The sequence below is a fragment of the Rattus norvegicus genome, chromosome 7 (genome assembly GCF_021556685.1).
Source record: "Rattus norvegicus strain SHRSP/BbbUtx chromosome 7, alternate assembly SHRSP_T2T, whole genome shotgun sequence".
Taxonomy (NCBI): domain Eukaryota; kingdom Metazoa; phylum Chordata; class Mammalia; order Rodentia; family Muridae; genus Rattus; species Rattus norvegicus.
This window is the reverse complement of record NC_141540.1, coordinates 126,887,696-126,900,092: the sequence shown is the minus strand read 5'-3', so window position 1 is coordinate 126,900,092 and position 12,397 is coordinate 126,887,696. Positions and strand designations below refer to the sequence as shown.

The following is a 12,397-nucleotide window of genomic DNA, read 5'->3' as shown; positions in this document are numbered from 1 at the left end:
AAAGTAAAAGGAGGCATCCCCATTCCCCAGACTCAGGCAGGCCTCGCCTCCCCCTCCCCCTCCAGAATGTCAGTGAGTAGCATTCCTGTTATTGCAGTTTAAGTCATGATTCTGAAGACCACAAAACATGTCAAGGTTTTGATCAAGCATAAAAATAAAATGCTGCTTCAGATGGATATGCAATTTTAATACCGATTTTACATAAAGATCGTTTGTGTAGCCGTTTAAAAAAGGACGGCGAGAGGGGCTGGAGAGATGCTCAGCAGTTAAAAGCACTGGCTGGGTCCCGGGTCCAGTGCTAGACCTGGTCCACTCTCCTGGAAACCTGCCACCCTCTTCTGGTCTCTTTGGGCCTCTGTATTCGCACAGTGTATATGAGCTTACACAAGAGCACAACATACACATTAAATAAAGTTTTTAAAATTCTAAGTGGTGGTTGCAGAGGAAGTGGTAACATGGAAAAGCTTATGATAGCATTAACCAGAGAAGAAGGTTTAAAAAGGGAAACTAGCAAATCACAGCATTCCTCCCCGACAGCCTCCATGGGAAAGCAGAACGGGGAGGGGTGTGCATAGGAAACAGGTCGGGTGGCTCCTCACTAACCACTCCCTGAGGGGTCTCATCGCACCTCCAGGAGCTTGCACTACGTACCATCGCCTGTTCTACAGGGGATGGAACGGGAGTTCTAAGGAGGCTCTAAGAAGCAGGACAATGACCAGGCAACCCTGTTGGTATCACGCACAGTACAGCAGGACCTGTGCCGTTTATACCAACTTGAGAAACTAAAACAAATATGTGGGTAACATCATGGGTTAAAAAAGGTCTTAGTTGTTGTAGATTGAGGTGTGTCCTTCAAAAGGCACATAGTAAAGCCCAACTCCCACTGTGACACAGGGCTAGGGCCAAACAAGGTCGTGAGGGTGGGCCGCTAGGGGACAGTGCTGCACCTCCAAGTATAACGCACTTGAGTGTACCAGCTATCTCTCACTAACTGGGTTCCTTCTCTCTTCTCCTCCCCTCCCCCCGTGTCTCTGTCTCTGTCTCTGTCTCTGTCTCTGTCTCTCTCTCTCTCTCTCTTTCTCTCTCTCTCTCTCTCCCTCTCTCTCTCTAATTCTAGCTCTTTCCACTCTCCCTCTCTCTCCTCCTTCTCTAACTCGAGCTTTCTCCCTCCAACCTACCTGTCTCTATCACTAACTCAGGCACTCTCACTCCTCTTCCTCCTCTTTCTCTCCCTCTTTCCTTTTCCCCCTCTTTCCCTCTTCCCTCTCTCTTTCTCTAACTCTAGCACTGTCCTCTCTCCATCCTTGCTCCTTTTCTAAGTCTTGCTCTCTTTCTCTATCTGTTTGTACATACACAAAAGCAGAGCCATGTGGGGACAAATTTTAAGTGCCGTCTTCAACGAAGAGGACAGGCATCACCAGAAAGTCCCTCGGCCCACCCCTGATCTTGGACAGCCATGTGGGTCCTATGAGCCCCACACGTGTCCAGGGCACTGATCTGTGACAGCAGCCTCACGCTCGCCACCTGTTTGGAATTCCTCATCTGGAGAAAGTGTTATTCTGCTGTCAAGCACTGGGCACTGTGAACAGAGGGAAACCTCCGAGACCATTTCAACAGCATCTGAGGCTGCATCAGAAAGCCTGTCCCGGACATCACACCCACACAACAGAATCAGCAGATACAATATACAACACAGGCATACAGAGACACACAGACACACACTCACCATCCACACCGTCACCATCAGCACCGTCACATCAGCACCGTCACCATCAGCACTGTCAGCATAGCACTGTCCATCATCACTGTCATCATCACTGTCATCATCCTGCCCAGGGCCAGTAGACAAAAGGAACAAAAACCCTGTAAGCAAAAACACTGAAAACCAAGAGAGACCAACAAGCTAGTGAAGCAGAAAACACACTGTAAGCTACATCATCACTGGGTCAAGACAGTAGCAGATCCTGAAAGAATCTGAGAACTAATCACTCTGTACCCACTGGGAGATGCACCCCAGAACACAGTCAAACAGCACCTCACAAGAGCTTCCTGTCCTGAAACTCAGTGGGGATTCCTTCCACCCACTTAGAAAGTGAGACCCAGAGAAGCACAGCGCCATGGAGCACCCTGCAATCCTGCTCAAGCTGAGACAGCACTGATAATAAGAACATACCCGGCATAAGATAACTACATGTGTAGGCAAAGCCACAGCAGAGCGTTGGGACAGCTGGACCACACAGCAACCTGAGGGAAACAGAAGCTGGGAAGAATACTCAGAAGTGATCCCTGGCTAAGGGCTGGACAACGACTAAGGGAAGGCTGACCCCTGCTGTTCAAGGCAGAAACCAACACCATGGGCAACCTCATGTTTGTCACTGAGGCGCTACAAGCCTACCAGTCTAGTAACAGCCCTGGACAGCATGCAGAGGGGAATGGCACCTCAGGACTAAAAGCTAGTTCCACCTAGACACGGCAAGCCTCAACCAAAGCATGCAGGTGACAGGAAGAAGGCCTGGGGTTGGGCACATTGCTCAGTAGGGAGGCCTTGGTTGCTCTCCAGCACCACAAAAAAATTAAACAAAAAACAAACAAATAATGACCCAACCAACAACCAAACCCCAGATGGACAAGTCCAGTGCAGAATCACAAAGTCAGGCCGATGGGAATCCTCCAACTACACAACCGACCTCAGTGAGAATGAATCGGACGAATGTCAGGGAATTCAAAGGAATGGTTTGAAGAATGTTGGCAAAATCAAAGAGACACGAACTCCTGAATGAATTCAAAGACAATACAAACCGCTGGATGAAATAAAGATGTCAATAGAGCAAATGAAAGATGAGTTCAGTAAATATAAATACTGGAAAACTCAAATTGAAGTAAGTCAAAAATAAATCAGGGGAGACCTCACCAATAAAACAGATCAAGTGGAAGGCAGACTATCAGGATGTGGAGACACTGGATCAAGAAAACTGAAATAATTCCTTGCAGTCCATCTGACCACCACAGACTACAGAGCAGAAACCAACAGCAAGAGAAACTGCAAACAGACAGGGGCATCCATGAGACTGACACATCCTACAATCAGTAAATTAAGGGAGGGAAATTTACATTCCTAAAATGTAAAGCTGTAAAAACTCATAGGTGCACTATGGGTGCAGTGAAAGAAGTTCTAAGGGGAAAGTTTAATACAGCTGATTTTTAAAAAAAAAAATAATTGCATGTATTTCAAATAAATAACTTAATGACACCTGTTAAAAACTCAGAAAAAAAAGGCTGGAGACATGGCTCTGCAGTTAAGAGCACCCAGGTTTGAATCCCAGCACCCACATGGTGGCTCCCAAATGTCTGTAACTCCAGTCCCAAGAAATCTGATGCCTTCTTCTGGCCTCCATGGGCACCAGGCATGAACATGGCACACAGATATGTATGCAGGTAAAAAACTCATGGATATAAAATGAAATAAAAATAAAGAACTTAGGAAAGCAAGAACAAGCCAAATCCAAACACAGTAGGCAGGAAGAAATAATAAAGATGAGGGCCAGAAGCAATGAAAGAGAAACAAATGTATTACTGGCGGTGATGGTTGCTTTTGGAAAAGATAAACAAGATTGACGATCCATTAGATAAACTAATCAAGAGAGTAAGAAGGCACAAATTAGTAAAATGAGAGATGACAAAGAAGACATTAAACTAGACACGAATGAACTTCATTAGGTCACCAGGGCATACTTTGAAAACCTCTATTCCAATAAATTGGAAATTGTAGATATGGACAGATGTGACTTCTCAAAAGCACAGATATAAACAGCTTAAATGAATCTACAATCATCAGTGAGACTGAAGCAGGAGTAAATTCTCCCAACTAACAATAAGGCCCGGATGCGGGCGGATTCACACTGAACTCCACCAAACCTTTCAAACAGAGCCATCGAGAGTGCTTCTCAAGCTACTCGGTAAAGCAGAAAGAAAGGAATGTACCAAACTCCTCGGTAATGCCAGTGTCACCAGTGTCACCCTGATCACAAAACCAGAAACACACGCACAGAAAATTTACAGCCTACTTTCATGAATGAACATGGAATCAGAATTTCTCCTTGTTTAGCAAACACACATATTAAAACATTAAAAGAGATTTTCGAAAGTACAAAAAAAAACTGGACATTTTTAAAAGAGATGGGTAACTTTCTAAGGCACATTACCTACCAACGTTAACTGAGATAACATAAAGAACACTGACGAGGATAAAACACAGCAAATACAATTCGACAATGCACGTAGAAGATCATTTGCCATGATCAAGTTGACCTCATTGCAGGGATGTAAAGACAGGTCAACATAAGCAAAGCAATACATGCAAAATATCGCATACGTAGACCCAAGGACTCACATAATCATCTAACTGATGCAGAAAAGGCCTTCAACAATATTAATATTCATCATGCCTCCATGATACAAGCCCAGAGAAGCAGAAGTAGAAGAAGCATGCCTCAACAAATAAAAGCTATGCACAGCCACCCGATCACCAGCAAGCGGCCAAATGCAAAAGCAGCAGCTGTAAGGAAATAATTAAGATGAGGGCAAAAATTAATGAAATGGAAATTTAAAAAAAACCAACAGGATGAAGAATTGGTTCTTTGAAAAATAAAAGCAAAGTTGACAAACCCTTAGAGCTAAGCAAACCAAAAGAAAGACCCAAATTAATAAAATTACAGATGAAAAGAAAACAAGATAGATACCCACAAAAATTCAGAAAAAAAAATAACATACCTTTGACACATATTCCAGGCCCAAGAGATGGTTCACAAGATAAAGGCGCCTGCAGCCAAGCTCAACAACCTGAGTTGGGTCCTGAATCCATGTAGAAGAGAAGAGAGAACAGGAAGGGGAGGAGGAAGAGGAAGAAGTCGAGGAGGAAGACGAAGTGGTGATGAGGTGAAGAGGAAGAGTAGCAACTCCTGACATCTTGCAGCACGCACATGCACACACAAACACACATCAAGTACTTTAAAAAAGAAACAGATTTTTAAAAATAAGAAACAGAATACTGAACTAGGAAAATCTAAAGCAAAGGGTAACTTTGTAAAGGACTGTCACCAGCCAAAGTCACAGTGAGATAGGATAAAGAATAGAAACAGATCTGCAGCAAGCGACAAACCGATGCAGTCATTTAAAATCTCCCAATCAACAATAAAGTAAGTCCAGGCCCTGATGGACTCACTGTAGAATCTATCAGGCCTTTAGAGAAATAACAGCGATCTTTCTCAAACTATTCTGCAAACTAGAAAAGAGGAATGCCTCAAACTCAAGCATTACCCTGCTACCAAAACCAGATGAAGGACACACACACACACACACACACACACACACACACACACACACACTGGCAGTGATCAGGGACTTTCTGAGCAGGACTCTTAACAGCTCAGAGAATAGGGCACGACAGTCAGCGTGCGGGCAACTGTGAAGCTTGCACTGCAGAGGCAATACTGAGTGAAATCTTTGCAGCTGTACCAGTGGCAGAGAGAGAATATCTACAATGTCTAAAAACATCAACAGATTAGATACCAAAATGCCAAGCCATGGACTAACAAAACAGACCTCAAAAAGATTAAGTTCTGGCCAATGAAAACCAAAGTCCAAAAGCCTTGGCCATCAGGGAAATACAAACTAAACAACAGTGACGTTCTTTCTCTCCCTGGTCAGAATGGCCGTCACTAAGAGAGTGGCAATGCGGGTGGCCACAAATGCTGGAGATGATGTAGGGAAAAGGGAATCCACACAGGTGCCACTGGAGTGTAAACAAGTTCAGTCGCTATGGAAATCAATATGGAGATTCTTCAAAGAAAACTGAAACTGGAACCACACTGTGACCCACTAATCAATCACTCTGGTATGAATACCTACAGGACTCTAAGTCAGCACAGAACTAACTGGAGATCTATATTTACTATGGCAGTGCTAAAGACAGTCAGACTACCAAATCTGAACAGAAATCCTTCTACAAGAGAGTGGACCAGACAGTGGGACACACACACACACACACACACACACACACACACACACACACACACAGAGTCATACACAGTCACACATACATGGAGTTTTACTTAGCCATAGGGAGAGTGAGGTGATGTCACTTGCAGTAAAACAGGTACAACTGAGGGTTGTGTTAAGTAAAATAAGTCAACTCAGGGGCAAAACCAATGCCGCACATCTGCTCTCATTAGCAGGCCCTAGATTTCGCAGACACTGACATCATCCTTACACACCTATGGCGTTGTAACAGTAGAAGTGGCAGTGTTTGGGAAAGGAATGCCATAGGGGGAAAGGGCAGTGGTACTTCGGTGACAACGTCTTTATGAAACCATCACCGCTGTACCATGAATCTATGTCAACAAAATACATTAAACAATTCAAGTCTGCATTTCTGACTCGAGGATACAGACACAAGATAATGATCGCCACCTTGTGGCCATGAATGAGAGGACAAGTGACTTGGAGGGAAGATCCTTGGCATGATTGAACTAGATTCATTAACTCCCGTCCAGACACAGTCCAGAGAAAAACACAGCACTATATACATAAAGCCTCTGGGTCTGGTTTTCTGTTATCTTCAGAAAACCCTTTCCTTTGGTACCCTCTAACGCAAAGCAGCCTATGTCAACTGGTGAGACAGGCATACTGGTAACCATTAAAAAAACACTGGGCAGGGGATAAGCTGACATGTATGACTCCAGTAACTTCACTGGCACTGCCCAAGACTGTTCTCTGCACATGCCTGTACAGGTCCCTAGAATATAAGGACATGTGCCTCAGCCACAGCCTGCAGGAGGCCCAGTCTGTAGAGTGGACAGAGACACAAACTCTAATACTGTTAAAGGCAGACAAGTGATAGGTACATACACACACTGCCGAGAACAGGGAACAAGGAACTCCTGCGGTTCTTAAGCACCCTTCCATTCTTCTGTCCTCAAGTAGAGGACAATTTCACATTGATTCTGCTGATCCTGTAGTCTCTTAATTGCATGATTATTTAGCATCCTAATCTTCAAAAAAAACACTGAGAAAAAAGGCCAAACATTAAGGCTGCCTGACTGTTTAAAACTACTCAGTGGCCTGTGACCACTGTTTAATATTTTCTCTGAAAATTACATACCAAAGCTCACCATCCCCAGAAACAAGTTACCTCAAAGAGCTTTGAACAATACCCTACTGCACTGAAGATACACCCAGCTGTAGTTAGTAATGAAACGACTACTTCGTGCAAGGCCACATTTGTTAAGTTTGGTGGTTTTAAACGTAGTGACATCGCATGTCAGTCAAATGTCACATTCAGCCATGGAAATGTCACTAACAGAGAAACAAAGGTGGAACTGCAGCTGAGTCAGGAACCAGTATGATTATCTAGGTCTCAGACACCTTCCAGAGCTGTAGGTGAAGCTGTAGATGTGGGGAGGCCGTCTTGGCATTCGAAGGCTAGGCAGGAAGTGACTGGGAATTAACGAGAGGGTAAGAAAGAGCATGCCGCCTCAGAACAACAGGAGCACGCAGTGGCCATTTGGTTTTGCTGCATCTCCCATCTTTTCAGTGCTCCCGGCTTTCAGTCACACTGTCATTAGCGATGTGACAGAATTGCTACGGTAAGACTTGCAGAGAAGAGGCAGAGCTTCTGACCCAGGTGGGAGCACACAAGCCAACGGGGCTAGGGAACAAAGACAGGCCAGCAGAGGCGGCCAGGAGCCTATGGCTAGTGAGCCCTGCCCCTCTCTAATGGACGCATCACTGTACTGTGGTTGAGCTGAATTGATATGTTCATAACAACCATTTACTACAACTGAGTGCTGCTTGGGCCCTTGATATATGAAGGTGCAGTGAACAGGGAGCCATGGTAGGGCAGGAGAATGTGCTTCCTATGTGTCGGGTCCCTGTGTGTTAGTAGACTCAAAACAACTTTCCCTGATGACATTTGAGGCAAGAATTAGCTACTTCTTGCTTTGTCCCTCTCACAGCATCATCATGCTGAACACATAGTCTCTCTCTCTCTCTCTCTCTCTCTCTCTCTCTCTCTCTCTCTCTCACACACACACACACACACACACACACACACACACATACACACACATCCTTCTGTAACACCCAACAAAACCCAACTAAGGGCATCTTGCTATTATGTGTCTCTGGCTACTAGAAAGGAACACTGGACATTGGCGGGCCAGCTGCCTGTGATATGGGAATGGCTTTTCCAAGCCATCCCAGGACGCCTGTGGCCAACCTCTTCTAGACCAGATGCTAACTATTTCAGCAAGACCACAGGAGAGGAAACAACTTCTGTCCTGCAAAGAGCACTAAGAATGCTGCTACCTATATTAACCAAAATCAAAAGAGAGCTGGAGGCGGGGAACAGAGCCCAAAGCCAACCTCATCCTATCCTGCCCTGCTCTGCTCACTGAATGGTTGTCTCCTGAGCAGTCAGCACTAATAAGGGACAGACACGGGGTGCTATGGGCTTGGACAGAGACATATGAATCCTGAGATGCCATGGCACTGGTCTGCAGTTCCTCAGTGTATCAAAGGATCAATGTTTGCTCCCTCTGGTGAAATGATCTTTTGAGAAGTGCTGTGTCTGGGCCACCAGGTCTCACATTCTTGCTGCCTCTGGCCTCTAAGCTATTACGGTGTGGCCCTCTCCTTCCGGTCCCTGCTTCATGTGCAGCCAATCAGGCTCACCAGGCAGTACTTAAATCACCCACCACATCCAAGGCCAAGACCCTTGGCTTGGCTTCCTCCCCCCAAGTAACCATCTTTGCTCTCCTTCCCCTCCACACCTTGCCAGTTAGCCCAGAAATTCACCTAGGCCAAGACTACCTGCCACCTCTTGCGGGAAGCCCTCAGGTGCTTCCTTCCAAGCTTTACTCTACAGGGTTCCGAGATCCTGCAGCTTCACACTGAGTTCAACAAAAGCTGTGTGCCTCCTCCTGAACCCATGAGCCCTGAATGCCTTCCTACTCTACTTGCCCCTCTCCCCACCCCTCTCAACCTCAGCACCTCCTCCCTACTCCTCAAACAGCTGAGGCTCCCCCACCACAGGACCTTTGCACCCTGGCTCCTCTCCCTGGCATGTCTTCCTCCCTACTTAGCCTCTCTCCACATAAGGTCCAGCAGAAACATGCTCATCTCAAAGGGTCTCTGGTGACCACCTGCTGGCCAGCAGCACCTCAGTTATCCTCAGCACTGCTTCCTCTCCAGGAGTACTCATCGCCTTCTCAGCATCCCTGGGGTATCAGTGTGGGCTTGTGTCTGTCCATCTTCCCCAGACTAGACTGACAGATCCTTGAGGGCAAGGCTTATGCTGGTCTGGATCCCTATTTCTCCCCTCTGGCTGGAAGCGTAAATGACCTCCTGCCTTCACAAGAACTCTGTAAGGAGGCTGGATCTCCCTCTCTCCTCTGAGGTGAGATACTCAGTGAGTTTGTCACAAAGAGAGTTAAGGACACAGCCAGCACCCATGCTGGGGTGGTCTCTATTGTCATAGACCCTGCAAAGTGGCCCTCAAATCAAAGGCGCTCAGGGGCATCTACTCAAAGCCATGCTTCCAGGGAACATGACTCCATACTTCATTCATGCCTTCCTCCCCCTCTACACAGGCACATTTCCATCCTCAAGCCCAGAATGGATAACATGGGTACCCAAGACCATAGCTCTGTGCCTGCCTCAGGCCTCAGAGCAAAGGGGACATCTTCTGTTCTGCTGGCAGACAGCTCTCTAGTGTTGAGCTTTGCAGAGCCTGCCCACAGGGGCGCAGTGCAGTGTAGCAGTCCCTCAGCAGCCCTCAGGAAACATCACATTTTGCATATTCCAAATGCTACTCCTGATCAGCAGACACACGTGATGAACATGAATGCCTCCAAGTGTCATTTTCCCAGGCTTCGAAGCAGGCAGGCTTTGTGTGAGTAAATATTGAGTTGATGCTAAGAGGGGAGTGAGCTGTTAAGTTCTGTTTGCCACTTTCATCCCTGGGCTCATCATAGAGCATAAGCTACACAAAGAGCAGCGAATGCTGGCACAGGCCTTCGGCAGGTAGAGCCATTTCTGCTGGTCCTTCGCACATCAGCGATTTGCTTCTCCAGCTTCGGCAAATATTTACCACTTTGGTTTTTATGTAATGGGAGGATAATGTATTCCACTGTCCTCAGAGCTACCTTAAAGGCCTTAGGAAAACAGGCAATTTACAGGCTATGTTTCTCTTGCCACTAAATACAAATCCAGTAATTGTTTATCTTTGAAAGCAAATGGTTTTAACTTTTTGGCTTTAAACATTCAAACAGAATTCTTAAAGAAAAAATAAAACCATAATCACAGCAACCTGACAAAGGGCCAGGTTGACCTTTCACCCTTACATACACATGCTGACCCATAAGCCCTGGAAGCTTTACTGCAAGTACAATTTGACTTCTAATGCTGCCCTAGTGGCAAGACCACAAGAAGAGTCTAGTCACTGTCCAGAGCTGAATCAGATCCTGCCATCCAGCAAACCCATTTTCATCAACTATCTCCTGGCCACCTGGCCATATGCTATGGCATAAACCAATGGGCATAACCAGGAAAATGTCTAGAAACAACTCACACACATCACAGATCACCAAGGGTCCATACCGTGGTAATCAGTATCCATTGGCATTTACTATGGCCAGCACTCTAGTGGTCTATGCACTGTCTCAGTCCAGCTCCAGGCACACCTTACAGGTGACAAGGTCACTGAACAACCAGAATCACAAGTTCCCACACCTGCTCAAGGTCTCCACCCAGATGGCCGACTCCAGAGCCTCTTGTCACAAGCATATTGAGACCAGCCTCCTCCCTACATATTCAATGAGATCCACTGAGGACATTGCTGCTGACAGCCCCTGTTCAGTAAGCACAGGTGCAGTGTGCTAGAAAGGCAGAAACAGGATTCCAATTTCAACTAGGAGATTCTGCTTCTTTTGTATGAAAAACCCTAATTTCCTATCTTGGTGAAGGGAACTAACTTCCATCCACCTAGCTCTATGCCAAGCCTAAAAACGCCACTGTCTGTAGTCTCCTCCCCACCCCAGGTGAGAACTGCTCCACAGACACCATCATCAACATGGCAGATGTTCAGAAACTCCTGCCTTATCTGTACAAGGTCCTAGGCTATAGAAACAAAAGGTCAGTGCTAGCCTCCATCCCCATCAGTACATATTATGAAATAAACTGTGGGGCACCCATTGAGTGGCATGTGGCTCCCTATGCCTACTGTGTAAATACATCTAAATTCAAAAAGTAAGGTGTGGTCCGGGATCCCCACCTGGGTGGATGAAGAAAAAGCACTGCATAAGTGCACAGTCTCCAAGAACCACTCTCCAGACTGCTGCTTAGGTTCTGAGAGATGAGGAAAGGGTGAGAACACACATCCCAGAATGGTGCTTCTGCTAAGAGAGAACCATTCCCCTGGACCTAATCACAAGGAAGCCTCAGACACACACAAGCAGAGGGACCCTGACAAACAACTGCCTGCCACCTTGACTGTGTCAGGATCAAAGTGCACATGCGGGGGAAACTAGCATCCCAGGCTCACAGAGATATCAGGGCAGAGAGGACTGTGGGGAGGGTGCTGATGAGCTCCAGGTTGTGGACAAGGAAACAGGAGATATAATGAACATTCTGGGGTACAGATAGAAAAGGTGAACGAGCACCATGCATCCTCCCAAGGTAAACGGCACTGTGTCAAGGCTACATTTCTTTACATTGAATAAACTGACTCCTGTGATCTTAGGAAGTGTACAGCAAAGCTCTTGGGAGGAAGTGGAAGGATGTCTCCGCCATACTCTCAAGTGGTTCACACACAAGCACAGATGAGAGTGGTGAATGGGTAAAATGCAAACGACTGGGAAAAGTGTGACATGTGTGTAGAAGCTGCTTGCTCTATCCTGGAGGCTGTTCCTAAGTACAAAGTTACATACATAATGTTTGGAGCAATGCACATAGACCACCCCTGACACAAGGCTCCTGAAACAGGAGCGCAGAGGCTGGTTTTCACTCTTGATCCTCTTGTGCTTCGTAACACTCTGACACAAGCATGTGCTACTGATTTTTTTTAAACATAATTAAAAGTCAGGCATGGTGGTGCATCCCAGCACTCAGAAGAGCCAAGCAGATCTCTGAGTTCAAGGTCAGCACGATCTACATAGTGAGTTCCAGGACAGCCAGGACTACATAGGGAGACCCTGACTCAAGAAGGAAAAATAAGTTACTAAGCTAAGAGAAAAACCCCATTGAACAGACTAAGACCTAAGATGTCCTGCTCCAGCCTTGAACAGAAAACCTGGCCATCCTCCCTAAAGCTTCCCGAATGCACAGCTCAGCTTCCTGTGGC

General features: G+C 46.2%; 1 protein-coding gene across 6 annotated transcripts in view; it reads right to left on the bottom strand.

Moving 5' to 3' along the window:
• Tbc1d22a (TBC1 domain family, member 22a) overlaps positions 1–12,397 on the bottom strand; it is a 287,645-nt gene that overhangs the window by 251,999 nt on the left and 23,249 nt on the right.